Genomic DNA, 18,949 nt, shown 5'->3' on the forward strand with positions numbered 1-18,949 from the left:
TGATTTCTACCTTAACATGGCTGATGCACATTTTAGCATACATTATTCAGTTCAAATGAGTTTTAATCTTCCTGTAGTTGGGCTATGATCTGATGAAAACTTAATGATACATTAGCACAGATGTTTTAGATTTATTTCTACAAATATCAAAGTAAACTTCCTTGTGTCTGTCCATTACCTTTTTGAGATTAGTTACATGATTATTTGTGTATATATGCAGTTGTAAGAGTAAAGATGTTCTCATTAAAACTGGTCATTTTTCAAGGGGAGAGCACACGTGGGTGATATAGAAATAGGTTGAAAACCCAAAACATGAAAGCATTTGATGGCCCCACTCCAAAGGAACTAATACAGAAACCTTAAAGCCACAGAGGTCAACGTGAGAAGGGGAGCAGGAACTCAGTGTAAAGATCAGTTAGAGTTGAATCAACATGGGTCGTAACACATGTGTGCATGAAAGCAATGCTAGGAATCTCTCTGTATAGCTATCCTTAACTCAACTAGCAAAAACGCTTTGTCTTCCTTATTATGCTTGTGTGTTTTCTTCAACAAAATTAGTGATAAAGGCAGAACAGGACCTGCCTGGAACTGAGGAGGTGGAGGGAGGCTAGGGGATGGGAACAGGGGGGAGAAATGACCCAAACAATGTATGCACATGTGAATAAATGAATAAAAAAATGGTCATTTTTGTTTGTTGTTGCTTTAACATTTCTTTACTAATTTACATAGGTGTGTAGTTAGACATATGTCTGGATGATGAACTGAAATTCATCATGAATTGTTTTGACACGTTCATACTGAGGCTCCATTTCATTTTCCATTGTTTAAATTAAAATAAAACAAACACACAAATGCTTTATACTTGGAAATATTCTCTCACAAATCAATCCAAAGTTACCTCATCAAGAATATATACATGTTATTTTAGGCTTTATTTTTCCTCCATTCTACTTACCCAAGGTGGCTTAGGGAATATTATTTTATCAGATAAAATTAGAGACACTCAGAAACTTACTCATCTTACACACATAGTTGGAATCAACTTGTCAAAACTGAAACAGTGAGAAACTGGTTTTGTTAATCTGATACTCATCTTCCACAGTTAACTCATAGTTTAAAATTATTGGTACGACAGATATTTTTGGCTTCGGTTGGCAATACACTTATCTTGGTTTTCTATTTCTTTTTGGATGATGTATTCTTACTCTTATCTTTAATGTTAGCTTTTTAAATATTCTGGAAATGAAATGCAGAAATAATACCTATCATTTACATCTCATTATTTCTGCCAAACTTCCATATTATTTTGGCCATACAATGCTATTTTACTGAGTTTTGAGTTTACTATCTCAAAACATGTCATTTTACGTGCTTATTTTTGTTGTTTTGTGAACAATAGTCAATGTTGTACTTACTGGGATCCTTCTCTCACAAACAGTATAGCTAATAGTCGATAAATACTAAGTATATAAATAAATCTATTAAAAACATTTTCCTGGGTAAATGCTATGCACTAGTTTATGAATGAATTTCTTAAATGCACTTTTCAAATTGGAAGTTTAATCATGGCATTCATCAACTATCTTGCTCTGAGTTTATAAAGAATTCACCAGAAGGTATAAGTTATAGTAGGTCCTGAGACTCAGAGTCTCCTCTGAGAGCAAACTCCTACTTTCCACTGGAAATTTGAAGGCCAAATCCATGTCACCACAGGCAGACGCAAACATCTGTCAGTTGCACCATCATAGTCATCATGCATCCTCCTGATGTTTTTGTGAAAATAGTTCAGTAACCACAATACTTTCCAACAAAACCCAAAAGATAGAGAGAAATAGATTTTTTAAAGAAATATCACGCTAAAGAAAATGGTTTAGAAATATTTAATAAACTATTCACCTGATCATTTTAAGATCAAACATGAAGCTAAGAAATTCTTACTAAATCCAAACATTGTTTGGGGAAGAAAGGTACCATAAATCAAATGAAAATTCATAAAATATATTAAGATATCTTCATCTCTTTAGAAAATCTTGGTAGAATCAGTATAATTTGAACAATATCCTTTTCACAATAAAGCATGTTAAAGAAAAAACCTGAGATGAGTTCAATGTAACAAAGTTCATTTGAAAGAAGTTCTCAAACAAGGCAGCATTCTAGACTGAAGATGGTTCAGAACGCCTTATCCTAACATATGTACCGGTTATAGGTATAGTCACAGAAAAGGAAATGACATACAGCCAACTCTACAGAAGGTCTATAGCTATTTGCCTAATATGGTCAGGGTCTGATCAGGTGGCAGCCTGTGAGCCCCCGAGTCTCAACTGCTGTGATTGGCAGAAACTAGATTGATTGGTTACCAAGTTATTCTTTTAAGTTAGTTTACAACTTGGTCAATATCAAACTAGGTTGCAGTTCACTACATGTAGAGGCCTCTTTGGGTCAAATTTTGTCACACAAGTATGAAAACAGTCAAAATTATCAATTAAGCAAGGCTTTTGCTAAAAATAAGTAAGAAGCATTGTATTTGATTTTTATTTAAATCTCTCGCATACCCTCTGTACAATATCAATATGGTTTTGAGGTTATGAAATAGCAGTGGTAGTAACACTGATAGAAGTAATAGTGGTACTAAGAACAAATGAAGGGGAAGAAGGAGTGGGAGGAGGAAAATTTAATAGGTAATGTAATGAGTAAATAGTTTTTAATGTTCATTGTAATAAGCAATATATATATACATATTATGTAAACTAATTTGTTACTTCCTATAATTATTTTAGGTAGTTTTTTAAAATTATCCTTAATTAAAAGATGAGGAAATAAGGCATGGAGTATTTGTGTATATGTTTATATAACCTGTACTCCATTACCTAATCTTTTGGTACTCCAACCCAAACCACAGGATCCAAATAACCTTTTGTAATTTTCAGATTCTCTCATTTTCCTGACTCTTTCATATTTAGAAATATATGTTAATATAATTTACATGGGAGCAAATCCCTCTGAACAATGCTGTCCTTCCTAGGGTAAATTTTAATCCAAAGAAATGAGATTCTAATGATCACAGTTGTATTGAGGCTGTGGGAAAATATTCTGTCCGGAGGAAATTTCCAGGAATTTGTAACTGCACAGTCTAGAAACAACTTTCCAATTTAGACTTTATAGGAAGAGCATACTAAAAATACAAACATGCAAAAAATAAAAATTTCTTTGATTTAGTAACTATTTTCTTATATCTTAACTGTTTCTACCAATTTCCTTTCCCCCTTGTTTTTCTTCATGTGTGAGCTTTTTAATATTTGGTGATAGTAATGTCATTCGTAGTAGAAGATTCACATCAGGCAAGTAGGCACATTATATTACTTTCGTGGCCCAAATCAACACATTTGTTCTTATGTTAAGTTAAAATATTAAATTGAATTAATTTTAACTTGTAACACTGTTTCTTCTCCACCATCATCTTTTGCTATTTATTTTTACTGCATAAAATGAAATTTACTAGTAAATATAATCTGTTAATTCTGTGTGTAACAAGGCCATTTAATTCTAGATAATAAAACAAAATGTCAGTTAAGATATTTTATAGTCAATAGAATTGAGGGTGGATGTTTCCATTTAAGAGTGGTCTTTTTTTTTTTTTTTTTGTGGTACAGGGGCTTGAACTCAGGACTTTTACCATAAGCTACCCTGCCAGCCCTTTTTTGTAAAGGGTTTTTTTCAAGATATGGTCTTATGAACTATTTGCCTGGGTTGGCTTTGAACCTCAATCCTCCTGATCTTTGCCTCCTGATTAGCTAGGATTATTGGCATGAACCACTGGTGCTTGGCAATGAGTGGTCTTGACAAGAGAAAAGTGAATTTGGAAATTAAGGGGTTGAAATTTCATGATTACTAGGGCTCAATAATTTCCTTCCTTTATTAGACAAATCTTTAGGTAAAAAAAATCAACTGGCCTAAACAGAAAGGAAGCTCCATGAATTAAGTTCTGAGAGGAGGAACTTTAAATATATGATCAAAACTTCCATTGATTTTTCTTCTTCAATTACTGGGAAGTAGAAAAAGAAGTATTCTAGAAATCAAAAGTGTAATGAACAGATCAGATGCACTACCCGATTTATCTTCTAGCTCTAGACTATATGAAATTAAAGAGACTAACCCAGGCTTATGACTTTCACAAAATAACAAAATGGGGTCCATGTGAGAGAAAACAAATGATTTTGTTTGAGATGAGGACTCAGTTGGTCTCACAATTCAAAGTCATCATGAGACCTTGAAAACAGTTCTTTGTTTCTTTTGACCATGTAGGTTTTTTCACCTTTAAGCATTGAGTACAGGTTGCCCCTCAGAGTAATTTTACTTCTTACTTAATGACTACAGTCATGTTGGAAGTATCTCTGTGTTATGTGTAAGCAACTAAACATCACAATGGCCTAAAGATGAGTAGAGAACGTGAAAATGCGTTTTTGGTTTTTTTTTATTATTGAGAAGGGGATGTGCTGTATGCAAAGAAAGACAAACCAGAGTGGTTTGTTTACTTACCTTGCTTTCTTTCATTATTCATGCTCCAAAGTAGGAAACCAGCTTTAGTTACCTTATCTTGCCAGAGTACAGCTTGCATCATACGCTTAGGAAAGTGCAGAGCACTTCCTAAAGTAGTGCTTCATCTGAGGTACCTACAAATGTTGAAACTTGTTTACAGAACTCCAGACCAATCTTTGATACATGATCTCAAATCATTCTTGGGGCATATAATTAGTATCTCACTAGTTTGATAATTTTCTCATCTACTCATCACTAAAGTTATAGTGCTTTATATTTAAAGTAACATTTTCACTGGATCCAAACAAGGATACAAAAGAAGGTTGTGTTATTTACATATACATATTTGATCAAACCTATTCTGTGATAAAACTATAGATGCTTGCTTATGTCTGCATAGTTCTATGAATTTATATGACCTATTTTATTTTTTTTTAGGGATGATACCATTGAGACCTAGGAAGAAGTAGGGTAATTCTTGATATTTAAAAGGGGTTATGCATTCTTTCTCAAATAATTCTAGTTTCTGTTTAGTCTTTTGGTATAATTTTATATAGTTTTGTCAAATGCTAGGAAAACTGAGTTTTTTGTTGTTGTTGTTGGGACTGGGGTTGGAACTCAGAACTTCATGCTTGCAAAGCAGGCACCCTACCACTAGAGTCATGCTTCCAGTCCTTTTTGCTCTGGTTATTTTGGAGATAGGGGTCACTTAAATTATCTTTTCAAGTTGGTGTTGAACCTTGATCTTCCCAATCTATCTCCCAAGTAGCTAGGATTATAGGCGTGAGTCACCAGCTCCTGGTTAATCTTTGTGGATTTTGATTGGAACTTCATTAACAAAATATCTATCAATTTATTTGTCTTCTTTTTACTTTCATTCAATTTTTTGTTTGTTTCAATAAAGATCCTGAATATTCAATGTCTAAAAATTTTTCTAAGCTCTTGGAGTTACTGCAGTCTTGTAGAACATTTTCTTATAAATTATTATTATTATTATATTATACAGATATTCATTGGCATGTAGTAATTTTTATTGGACATTGATCTGGAAGTATAAAATTTTCTGAATTTACTTTTTGTTTTAATTGCTTATGTGTATATTCTTTTAAAAGTTCTGAAGGTGATCATTAGTCAGTAATAATTTTGTTCTTTCCTGTGTTTGTTTTGTAGGCTGTTATAACAAAGTATCAGAAGCTGGGTGATTTAAAAACAACACAAATGTCTTCTTGCATATTTCAGGATGCCAGAAATCTGACAGCATGTTGGCAGGGCCACAGTTCCTCTAAAATCTCCAGGGAAGGATCTTTCATTTCTGGTGTTTGCCAGAAATCCTTGGCATTCCTAGGCTTGTTGCAGCATTATCTCCAATGTGTGCTTCTGACTTCACATGGACATTTTCCCTCATATATCTTTGTCCAAATTTCCCTCTTTCTATAAAGATAACAGAGTTAGCCAACATAAAATTAAAGACTGTTATAACCCATTATGACTTCATAAGTATAGGTTCAAAGATCTTCTTTTTATATAAAGTTACATTTACAAGTTCCAGTTGAGCACGGATTTTTAGTGGTAGGGCACTATTCAACTCAGTAGACTTTACCACTTGTCACCTCAAAATTTATGTCCTCTCTTTGCAAATTATATTCATCCCATCCCAACATGCCCAATTCTAGTATTGATGCTAAACCTAAAACCTCATTTAAATATCATCAACTCAACAAAGTTCCAAATATTTTCATCAAAATCATTGAAAGAAATTATGGGGGTGACATGTGGTACAATCCAGCCTGGGACAAACTTTCCTCTACTCATGAAGCTGTGAAATTTGAAAAACAAGTTATCTACTTCCAAAACACGATGTTGGGACAGCTCAGATGGTCATTATTTTACATTGTTTGGCAGAGGGTCTTGAGCTTTCTAGGCAGGTGCTCTACTACTTGAACCATGCTGCTAGTCCTCATTGCTTTGGTTATTTTTGAGGAAGGATGTTGCTTTATGCCCAAATCCTGTCATTTACACATCTCACTTAGCAGGAATGACAGGCACATTCTATGGCACCCAGCTATTGGCTGAGATGGAATCTTGCAAACCTTTTGCTTGTGGCCCTGAACCATGATCCTCCCCATCTCCACCTCTTGAGTAGCTAGGATTACAAGGCTGAGTCACTACATCTGGCTTTACATTCACTTTTGAAGAATATATTTGTTGGATGTACAATTGTTGGTTGGTAGGTTCTTTGCTTTCATTACTTTACAATGTTTTTCCATTGCCTGTGACTTGCAAATTATCTGGTAAATTCAAAAGTTGAATGATTTCTTTTATAAATAAGTTTCATTTTCCTCTGGTTTTTAAAGCCAGTTGTTCTTTATATATTTTGATTATGAAGTGCTTATTCATTTTTACTATTCATGCCTCCACTTGGAACTTAGTGAGTTTCTTTACATCTTTCATCAAGTTGAAATTTTTTCAGTCATTATTTTTTCAGTAATTTTACACGGCTCATTTTCTCTCTAATCTGCTGTGGTACTCCAGTTGCATATTTAGTCAGAATTCAGACATCATTTAACAGGTTTAAGAAGCTTTGTTCACAGATACCTTAAAAGCAACTGAGGCCAATAGGAAAAGGGGACCAGGAACTAGAGAAAAGGATAGATCAAAAAGAGTTAACCTAGAAGGTAATACACACTCACAGGAAATTAATGTGAGTCAACTCCCTGTATAGCTATCCTTATCTCAACCAGCAAAAACCCTTGTTCCTTCCTATTATTGCTTATACTCTGTCTTCAACAAAATTAGAAATAAGGGCAAAATAGTTTCTGCTGGTTATTGAGGGGGGTTGGGGGGGCGAGGGAGGGGGCGGAGTGGGTGGTAAGGGAGGGGGTGGGGGCAGGGGGGAGAAATGACCCAAGCCTTGTATGCACACATGAATAATAAAAGAAAAAAAAAGAAGCTTTGTTCACTTTGCTTCTCAACCTTTTTATCCATACTTTTCATATCAAAATGTTCTATTCATCTGTCTCCAAGTGTCAATTCCATCCCACTGTCATTCCAATCAGTGCATACTTATTTTATAAATTTATTGAAAGCACATTTTCTTTTATACCACCAAGCATAGTTAAAATGGGTACAGCAAAATAAGTGTGATTGGTTTCCTACGTCTTCTCTCTTAACAATGGGTTACTTTACCCTCTTTCTTCACTTATTGGCTGAATTTGTAATGTTCCCCAAGTATTATGAAGATGTAAATCCTCTGATTTCTGTTATATTACTAAATAAAAGATGACTTTCTAAATTTTAGCTGGCAATCATTTTGGACATGACCTTCTTCATGGGTACAGTTCAAAATTCATTTTACATAGGATGTGAGGTTCCCTTTTCTGGTTATTTGATTTTTAGAATATGTGATAATGATTGTTTTAATCTATCCTCTGGTTCCTTTTTTCTTAAGTATTAATCTTTCTATACTTAGAGTGACTCTAAATAGAAATTTTTTAAATCATTGCTATTAGCACATATTAGTTTCATTGTGACATTTTCATGCATACTTACAATATACCTTGATTAGATTCAACCTCCCCTGTTCTTCCTCAGCCACCCTCTTCCTTTCTTAAAACTATTTCAACTAGTTTCAGTGTTCTATTTTCACACAAGTTTACAATGTATATTGGCCATTTTCATCCTCCTTAGCCCTATCAGTTCACACTTCACCCTCTCATTAGTACCCACTCCAAATGGGACCTGTTTCATATTACTGTCCTTCACTTTTTAAATGCATATTAACATTTCAAAGGGGTTCACCATGGTATTTCATTATGTATATATTGTACTTTAATCAGATTTACTTCCTCTGTTACTCTCTCATTCTCTCCTTCCTACCTTCTATTAATCAACAGCTTTCAATGCATTGTATGCCTTCTTCAAATACAGATACAATGCATTTTGATATTATTCACTCTGTAATTCTCTTATCTTCTCCTGCCTCTCCCTTATATCCTCAAACAGTCCTACTATTACAAACATGTTATATATAGAGATATATGAATTCACATATGATCATGAATGCACTTATGTATACATTTACTTTTTAGATCTAGCTTCCACAGATGAGAGAAAACACACAACTTTGTCCTTCTAAACCCAACTATGTTTAACATGATGATCTCAAGTTCCATCCATTTACCTGCCAAAAAAAAAGTTTCATTATTCTTTATGGCTAAGTAATATTCCTTTGTGTATATATTCCACATTGACTTAATCCATTCATCAGTTGTAAGGAATCTGGGGTACTTCCATTATTTGGCTATTGTGAATATTACTGCAATAAGCACAGGTGTGCAAGTTTCTCTATTGTATTCTAACTTATATTCCTCTAGGTATATGCCCAGTACTGATATTTCTGGTAGTCTATTTTTATTGTTTTAGGAACCTCCATACTGCTTTCCATAGTGGTTGTACTCATTTACATTCCCACCAACAGTGCATGCATAAGGATTCTTTATCTCTTCCACCCATCCCCCCCAAATATCCTTGCCAGCTTTTGTAGTTGTTTGTGGTTTTGATGATAGCTATTCCAATTGGTGTAAAGTGAAAAGTCAATGTTGTTTTGATTTGCATTTCTTTTATGGACAGGAATGTTGAACATTTTTTTCATATATTTATTGGCCATTTGTACTTCTTTTGAGAATTATCTGTTCAGTACATTTTCTCATTTATCAATTGGGTTGCTGATTCTTTGGGATATTAGTTTTTTTGAATTCCTTATGATTTTTTAGGCCAGCAAAAGGATGGATTTGTCTGTCAAATTTACACTGTCAATGCTGATCTCAAGTTCAGGTCATTGAAAAATGGGAAAACCACCACATTCCATTCTTTCTTCCAAAGAGATTGTTTTCTATAATCTTTCTTGCTTTCATTTACCTTGTGCAACCTCCAGGTAGTTACTTAAAAATTTTATCTTACTTTATATTTGTTGATGGGAGAATTGGTCTGTTATGTGTTCTGAAGTGGAGCACATAAAAAGTGATTTTGCATTTTCTTTTGCTATAGTCACTAATGTTTCATTTTCTCTAAATATATTCCTTCTTCATTTCTTAGTTTGGGATTTGTGGGTCCTCTCTGGACTACATCTGTGTAAAGCTTAAGGGAAGAATTAACTTCTCATAAAGAGCATCTTCTCCTTAATTCAGAGTCCCATTCAGATGACTACTTCCCTTCCAGTATTTTGACCCTATTTTTGGGGGCATTTTTCTGGCACTCATTTTATTAATAGATGTCCTTACAAAAGTCTCTAACTTTTGTAAGTATTTACTTTAGGTTTAAATATAAGGTTAAGACATTAGGTTTTTATCTTCTTTCCTTGTGTGGGTATTAAAACACCAATAACTATATACTTTGTTTCATTTCAGACTAAGAATATTTTCTTACATAGTAAATATAAAGACCTTTGAGGGACCAAAGGAGAAACAAAAGTGCTTAAATAGTTAAAGATATTAAGAAAATAAATATGTAAATAAAATGTATAGATTCTATTGTACTAATTTTCTATGGAAATAGAGTTGATTATTTAGAAGATAATAAAAAGTAAAGAGGAAGCTATATTAAAATAAAGTTTCACAGTAAGTGGTCTCTTTGTAATTCACTTTTCTATGAGTAACATCAATTCTCCTTCAGAATTATGCCACATAGACTTGTTTTAAAAGAACCAAAAGAGACTTCTTGATGAATATGAAAGTTTTAAAGCAGGAAAAATGGATTCTGCTTTATGAAGAATAATAGAAAATAACAAAAAGACTCTTATTTTCAGCATGGATCAGAGCAAGAGTTTCTGGATTTGTAAGGCAGGGCCTCAATCATGAAGAGTTTGTGTATCATTTATAAATAGTGGAGATGTGCACAATGGCAAAATAGCTAGCATATTATAACAAAAACACATTGATTCTCTGAGATGGAAGAATAAGCCAGAATGAAAACCAAATGCTTATTAGACTGATTCATAACATAATGATAATGTTACTTGTTGCACATTTTGATTTTATTTTAAAAAAATGAAACATGTATTTTCTATAACAATTTAAAACTTCTGGAAATATAAATTAATATGCAATTTGTTTGTAAAATAAAAAATCCCCTAAAAAGTAGTGCAACATTAGAAAGAAAATTATTCTAAGAAAATGACTCATGAAAAGCATGTTATTTCATGTGCTTAAACATTGAGAATATTCCAAGGAAATCATTGTGTTTTTAAATATTGTCTTTACTACTGGCTTAACGACATCTTTGAAACTCCAAATGTAGTTAAAATGGCTAAAATAAACACATTAAAACAATTAGTAGCTAAGGCATTTATTAAGAATCTGCTACATTTAAATAAAAATGAATTTCAATCTATTATTCTCCTTCAAATATTAATCAATATTAGCTTTTTAATTTGTGATGCATAGTTACCTAATAATATTGCATTCCTTATTGAATTATACTCCATGACAATAAGAATAAAGGTTTAGCCTGTGGCTGGTATCTAAGAAAAGGCAACTAGAAAAACACTATGTAAATACTTTTAAATGAAGAAGTTGTTTAAACTATTTTAACTCTCATGGCAATTCAGATAGAAAATACATTAATTATTAAGGTTATTTTCCAAATAAAAACCTTATTAATAAAGAAGAAAATGAACAAATTGCCTGTCGTAGTCTTGTTCTGCCCATTGTTACCTGCATAAGTTATGGCATAATATTTAACCTCCCTTTCCTAATTAATAAGATATAAAGTCTGTTAACTTCTTCAAAGGATTGCTTTGAGGAAATAATGACCAATTTGTAAGGAACAAAAAACACACAAATGCTAGGCACATTATTTGGAATGCAGTAGGAGATATAACAGAAAAGAATGTTATCATTTTTTCTTTTTTTTCCCTTCTACTCACGTTGCATTGTTATTTTAAATACATTTTATTACCCCAAGTAAATCATAGGATTTTATCATACATTTGATTGAATTTAAATGGATCTGACCAACAAGGCTGTTTGAATAATATACTCTATTCTGATTCATTATAATAAAAGACTAACAGAATGTGAATTTGAAATCTCCTACTGAAATGCATAAGCAAAGAATTCAAACACATAAAGAAAAACCTATTGTGAGAAATAAGTAATCCAAGTCATTTTGGTTTAAGTGATTTCTGGAAATAGAAGAGATTAGGCTACTCTTATTTGCCTAGTATTCCTGGGGATAAATTATACCTTCACAATGAAACCAGAGCTGCTCGTTCTGTCTGTCATCAATAGAATAACAGTGATGACTGCCAAGAATATAGCTTTCCCAAGGTCAAAAATAGAGTATGCTTTCTTAGTGTATTTCCTGAGTAATGTGCATATTGTTCAGTCAAATTAAGAACTTTACATTTTAAGATTAATTGTTTTCTCTGATTCTGATAAATATAAAATGAAGAAATTATTTATTTGTCTGAAAAGATATGGCCATCTGATATCAGGGGAAATAACAGAGTAAGGACCTCTGAAAATCCACCATTCTATAACAGCAATGAGAACATTGGCAAAAATCAATAGCATCAACTTTCTCTAAACTTGGAAAATTAACCAAAGTCTCACAATAATCCAGACAGTATTTATTAAATAAAAACAACTTAACCTTGGTAAGAACCACAGTTCTTTGGAGTCTTAACATGCCCTTTTCCATCGCCACTCTCCTCTAGCTCTGTTGTACCCTTGAAAATAGCGCAGTTTTTTCCCGTCTTTGGCAGTATTGGGATTTGAACTCATGGCCCTACTCTTGCTAGGCTTGCTAGGCAGGCAGTCTACCACTTGAGTCACTCTACCAGCCCTAGCACAGTCTTGAGGAAAGCCAACAGCCAGATGCCCACAGTCCACAGCCCATAGCCCAGCAACCCCTGGTAGGACAAAATAAGTTTTGTCCTTTTTCCAAGCCCCATTCCTGCAGATTGTCATTATTTTAATTGTTTGATATTTCCCAGAATACATCATTTGCAAGGCTTATTGATACTTAACTTGACAAATATAGAGCATTTGTTGAAAACAAATGGGAATATAAAAGGTCATATGCACAAATAGAACTATAGACGTGCTCATAAACAATCTGAAAACATCATAAGTTCTCACCTCTAGATGACCTTGAGGAGCTCTTCAACCAGAACAGGAATAAGGCAGAATTATCAAAAGTCTGGTTGAGTCTTGAAGGTATGTTTGAATACACAGAACGCATCAGCAACATCTAAGAGACTTACTGCTTCCAGACAATTATGGAAATCTCTGTGGAACCATTAGCTGACCACAAAACTAAGCAAGCAGAAACATCAGTGCCACATATGACAAAGAGTACAGACTTTCCAGAACTGTTTAGAAAAAACAACTAGCAGCAGTAACAACAACAAATACTGGGATAAGGAGGAAGGGGGACCTAATTTCCAGCATTGAGGCATAATATATTTAAAATTCTAACTTTCAACAAAAAATTTGCTGGCATGCAGAGAGATAGAAAGGTAAGGCTGACATAAAAGAATAAAAGTAGGCAATGACAACTGCTCCTGAGAAAGCACAGAGATTATATTTAGTAACCGGATACTTTAATATATCCATCATAAACATGACTTCACTGAAGTGAATGATGTCTTCCAAATATCCATGCCCACCCAGAAACTCAAAATGTGAGTTTACATGAAAATGCAATCTTTGTCTACATAATTATTTAAGATAAGCTCATATTGGATTAGGGTGGATCTTAGCCTAGAAAGAAAGGAATTGGACGTAGAGACATGCTGGGAACAGACCATTTAAAGACACAGTAAAGATGAAGTGAAGCATTAGAAGTCCAGGGATGCCAAAGAACTACAAGAAGTTGGAAGATAAACATGGACAGATTCTCCCTTAGAACCTCAAGAGGAGCACCACCCCACTGGCACTTTGACTTGGGACTTCAAGACTTCAACACTGTAAGATGATAAATTTTTATTGCTGAAGCAACCAATTTTGTGATAGTTTATAACAGCAACCCAAGGGAGCTAATAAAATTCTCAATGACATGGAGATAATGGTGTCTAAGGGATTAGAGTATGATATGATATTTTATCAAACATAGAATACTAATAAAAAATTAATTACATTTTCAAAAAACAAGTGGAATTTCTGCACTTGAAAAAAATATTAACTAAAACGAGAAACTCACAACAGAGCATAAGTAAGAGTTTTGAAAGGCAGAAAATGGTAATGGCAAACTGGATGATAAATCCTTTGAAATTATTCAGTGCAAGTACCAGAAAGAAAAAGGAATGAAGAAACATAGAATGAACCTCAGAGATATATAGTACACCAGTAATCTTCACATCATACACATAACGGGCTTCTAAGAAGTAGAGGAGAGAGAAAGAAAAAAACATTTAAATACAGAATGGTCAAAATTTTCACAAATTTAATAAAAGTATTATTCTACACACCTGAGAAGTTCAATTAGCTCTATGGAGGATAAACTCAGACATAAAATTATCATAGTTAAACTGTTGAAAGCCAGAACTAAAAGAGAATCTTGAAAGCAGGCAGAGAAAAGTGACTGATCATATCTAAGCAATTCCCACAAGATCTAGACATTACTCCTCTTCAAATGCTCAGAGACCAGAACACAATGGTGTGAAATAATCAGAAAACTAAAAGAAAGACTATTGACCAGGACTTCTGTGTCCAGCAAAAACAGAAAATAAGACCTCTTGAAAAAAACAACTGAAAGAATTTGTTGTCAGCTGATCTGCCTTACAAGAAATACTCTTTGTAGTTCTCCAGAATAAAATGACAGAGCACTAGTCACTAATTTTTGCCACATTGCAAATAAGTAGCAGTAAGCATAATTACATAGGTAAGTATAAATAGCTTTATAAATGTGTATTTGTTTGCAAGTATTCTTCCCCTGATTTATAAAATGATAAAGTAACAATTACATAAAACAAAAACTACAAATATGTCTTGGGTATGCATGTTCAAAGATTAAATTTAAGAATAATAGCTCATTAATGGGCTAGGGAAGGAGCTACATAGTAGCAAAGGTTTCATATAGTATTAAAATTAAGTCAGTATAAATCTTAACTAGATTGTTATATGTTTTACAGGTAATATGAATTACAATAGCTTCTCTAGGGAGACCACTAAGAAAATATTTCTAAATTATAACAGAAGAAATGACAAGGAAGCTAACAGGGTAGGCTTGAGAAATAAATTTAAAAAGAAGGCAGCAATGGAGAAATAGAATAATATAAAACATCAAGTGCGTAGAAAACAAATGGAATGGCAAATGTAACTACTATGTCAACAGTAATATCATTAAATGTGAATAACTTAACACTTTGGTTAAAAATCAGAAACTGAAAGAATGAATTTCAAAGTTATCCAACCATAGAGCTGCCTATAGGGCACACACTTTAGATGCAAAGGCACAGATAGGTTGAAAGCAAAAGAATGGAAAATGATAGACCAAATGAGTACTAAACAAAGAGCTGAGGTAGCCATGCCAATATCAAACAAAATGCTTAAATCCAAAGACTGTTAGTGAAAGAGAATTTCATAATTAAAAACAGTCAATATATCAAGAACATACAAGAGTTATAAGCATATATGAACCTAACAACAGAGTGCCAAGATACCTGAAGAAAAGAGAAGATAATTCAATTCAAAAAGACACACTTCAGTAAGGATAATTACAGATTTCAAGATCACACTTTCAATAATGGATAGAGAACGTAGGCAGCAGTTTGGCCAGAAAACATATGTCTTGAGAGATACTATAAACCAATTAGATTAAAAAAATCTATAGAACACTCTCCTCAACAATGACAGAGTATTCATTTAAGCTACAAATGGATCATTGTCCAGAATAAGCCATAAAATAACTTACATAATAAATCCTTTTTAAAGTTAAAAATATTGAAATGTTAAAAACTGAAATATTTGACCACATTGAAATACAGTTAGAAATGAAGAATAGAAGAATGCAAACACTCAAATATGTAGAAATTAAACATCACATTTTCAAATGAGCATAAGATCAAAGAAGAAATTATAAGGAAAAATAGTACTTGAAGTAAATAAATACAGAAACTCTACACAATGTCAATTCTTATGGGATACAAGTAAATAGTGCTTACAAGAAAATTCATGACTATAGATGTTTACTCTAATAAAGAAAAATGATTAAAAAAAATCTTACCCTTTTACTGTAAGAAACTAGAAAAAGAATATTAAATAAGAGCAAGGAAAGAGAAGAAATGTTAAAGAATAGAGTATAATTAAGTAAACTTTAAAATAAAATAGTAGGGGAAATCAAGAAAACCAAAATTCTGTTTTTGATAATATTAATGAAATTCACAAGCCTTTAGTTAAATTGATTGAAATGAGCTACATGATTTTGCCCATCAACTTCATATTTTGAAACCTTGACCCCAATGGTATATTAGTAGGCAGTAAGGCTTTGGAAGTGGAATTGAGATAAATAGGATTAGTGCCCTTACAAAAAGAACCCCACAGAGCACTTAACCTTTTTCTACCATGTGATGACACAGTCAGTAGACAACAATCAGCAACCCAGAAGAAGGGCCTTGCCAGAACCCTAATATGTTGGCATCCTGATCTTGACATTCCATAAAAGTGAGAAAAAAAATACTTTGTTGTTGACACATACACAATAATCCAGGATATGGTTTCTATTATAGTAGACTGAACTGACTAAAATCTCAGAGGAGAGAGAAGACTTAAATTACTATTGTACAGAGTGAGATACAGGACTTTATTACAGATCAGATCTTATAGGGAAAAAAACGATTATAATGAATGTGGATTAACCAAAATGTATTGCTTTAAAGTAAAGCAAATCAGATCTAGGCACAGTGTTCATGTCCATAATCTCAAACTTGGGAAGCAGAGATCAAGAATGGGAAAATAGTCATTCAAGTCCAGACCTGGCAGAAATTTAGTAAGGCCCCATCTCAACAAACAAAGTGGTGGTTCACACTTGTAAACCCAGCCATACCAAAAGGAGGCTTTTGGTAGGGGGATCATGGTCTGAGGCCTGCCCTGGACAAAAACATAAAATCTTAATTGAAAAATAATTGCCAAAAAAGGGTTGGGGATATGGCTCAAATGGTAAACTATTTGCATAGTAAGCGCAAGGCCCTGGATACAAACCCAAGGAACATGGAGAGAGAGAGACACACAGAGAGACAGAGAGAGAGAGAGTAGAGGGAATCATAGTAGAACTATTGCAAGGAAAGAGACTGAAATTATACTTTTGAAACTTCCCAAAAGAAGATGCCATACTTTGATACATTCATTAGCAATTGTATCAAACATTTATAGATTTAACATCTTGCTTTCACAAGCTCTTTCAGAAAAAAAAAAAGGAGGAAGCACTTCCCACTTCATTTTAGTGGCCAATATTTTCCTAACACCAAAATTAGGCAAAACAAGTATTGTTTAGAAAATATCTACACATCAATATCTTCTATGTTACAGAAACCAAGATCCTCAACAAAATATAGCAAACAAGTACAGTAATATATAAAATAGATTTATATACCACAAATAAGAATTATCCTAGGAATGCAAGGGTGGTTTGCCATATAAACATAAATCAATATAACATCATGTTTACATACTATAAAACAAAATAAACTTATTACTTCAATAGACATCAACAAAATGGACAAATCCAACATCTTTTTGTAATTAAAACACTCAGTAAACTAGGAATAAAAATTTACTTCTTCCACCTAATAAACAGCATCTTTGTATCATGGTTTATAATAAAAGACTGAAATTTAACTGAGTAAGATAGCACACATCTGTAATTCCAGCTCTTGGGAGCAGAGGCAGGAAGCTCTTGAGTTCCAGGCTATCTGGGCCCACATTAGAAGACCTTATCTAAAAAAAAAAAAAAAAAAAAGAAAGAAAGAAAAAGGAAATGGAAAACAAACAAATAAACAAAAAATCCCTACAATAAAGCATTTGAGAGAATGTGAGGAAATTGGAACCCTCAGTGTTGATGGCAATGTAACATGAAGCAGCTTGTTTGGAAAAACAGTCTAGCAGCTAGTCAAATGGTTAAACAGAGTTACCTTAGCAATTCCACTCGTAGATATAGATCCAAGAAATAGGAAAACATATCTCCAAATAAAAATGTGTATAGAAAAATTCCTAAGAGTAGTTTTTCTAATAGTCAAAATGTGTAAATGACTAAAAGTCCACTATATAATGAATAAATGGGTATACAAAATGCTGTATAACCACACAATGGAATATTATCCTGCCATAAAATAAGTGAAGTTCTGGTATGTACTAAAATATCACCTTTAAATACCCTATGGGAAGAGAAAGAATCCAGAAACATCAACAATGAGGTATCCAGAAAAGGTAAACCCATAGACAGACGCTAGCTTAGTGATTGCCAGGGGCTGAGGGGAGCTGAGGAGGGGAAGTTATTGCTGTGGATCTGGGGTTTCTTTATGTGGTCTGAATATGTTTGGGGATGAAGGTCGCTGTAAGTGCACAACTTTGTGAAGATTCTATAAACCACTGAAGCACATACTTTTAAAAGGTGAATTTCATAGTATGTTTCATCTAAATAAAAAAAAGGTTTGAGACAAAAATAAAGCTGTGAAATACAAAAACAGACTTTATCATTTTTGGCTACACAATGACATATTATACGAATTAATTTTCATAGAAGCAGTACAAGAATTCACTTTCTGTATTTCAAGCAACCTCATCTTTGCAATGAAGTCCATAATGGTGCTTATTATACAATCGTGTGTTTAAAAGATGTTGATACAGTGAAGCCAATGCGTGTTTAAAGTTCATTTATTTATGTAGTTGTGGTGAAATCTCAATGAATGACTTTTAGTTTTAATCATAATCAGATTTGACACATTTGAGCAATTTTTATATACTTTTTGCATTACCTTATGCTTTCAACAACCTTTTTAGACTCAGACATTTTCCTCCTCATTTTAAGTATGAGGAGTCTAAATAATAACAGAGAACTTAAGGATTTTATTCAGGATTGCATAGTAAATCATTATTTGAGATGGGATTATTCTCTAGGCTTTTATCCTTAAATTGTTTTTTTTTTTTTCAAAACATAGAAGGGAGAACCCTCTGGAAGAAACATGTCCACATTAAACATTTCATTAGGGCATTTTTCCTACTAGTTTAAAAAATTCAATATGATGTGAAATTTCATCTGAGTGAATGAAAAACTCCTTCAATTTATTTTTAAAGCCATTCTTCTTTGAATGGTTTGAAGTACCTTTAGTGAGTACCAGCTCTGCCTTGGGAAGAGAATGTTCGTATCATCCTGTTACTCTTTAAAAAGACATTTTGGCTCTGCATAGTTCACTGAT

The sequence above is a fragment of the Castor canadensis genome, chromosome 15 (genome assembly GCF_047511655.1).
Source record: "Castor canadensis chromosome 15, mCasCan1.hap1v2, whole genome shotgun sequence".
NCBI lineage: Eukaryota > Metazoa > Chordata > Mammalia > Rodentia > Castoridae > Castor > Castor canadensis.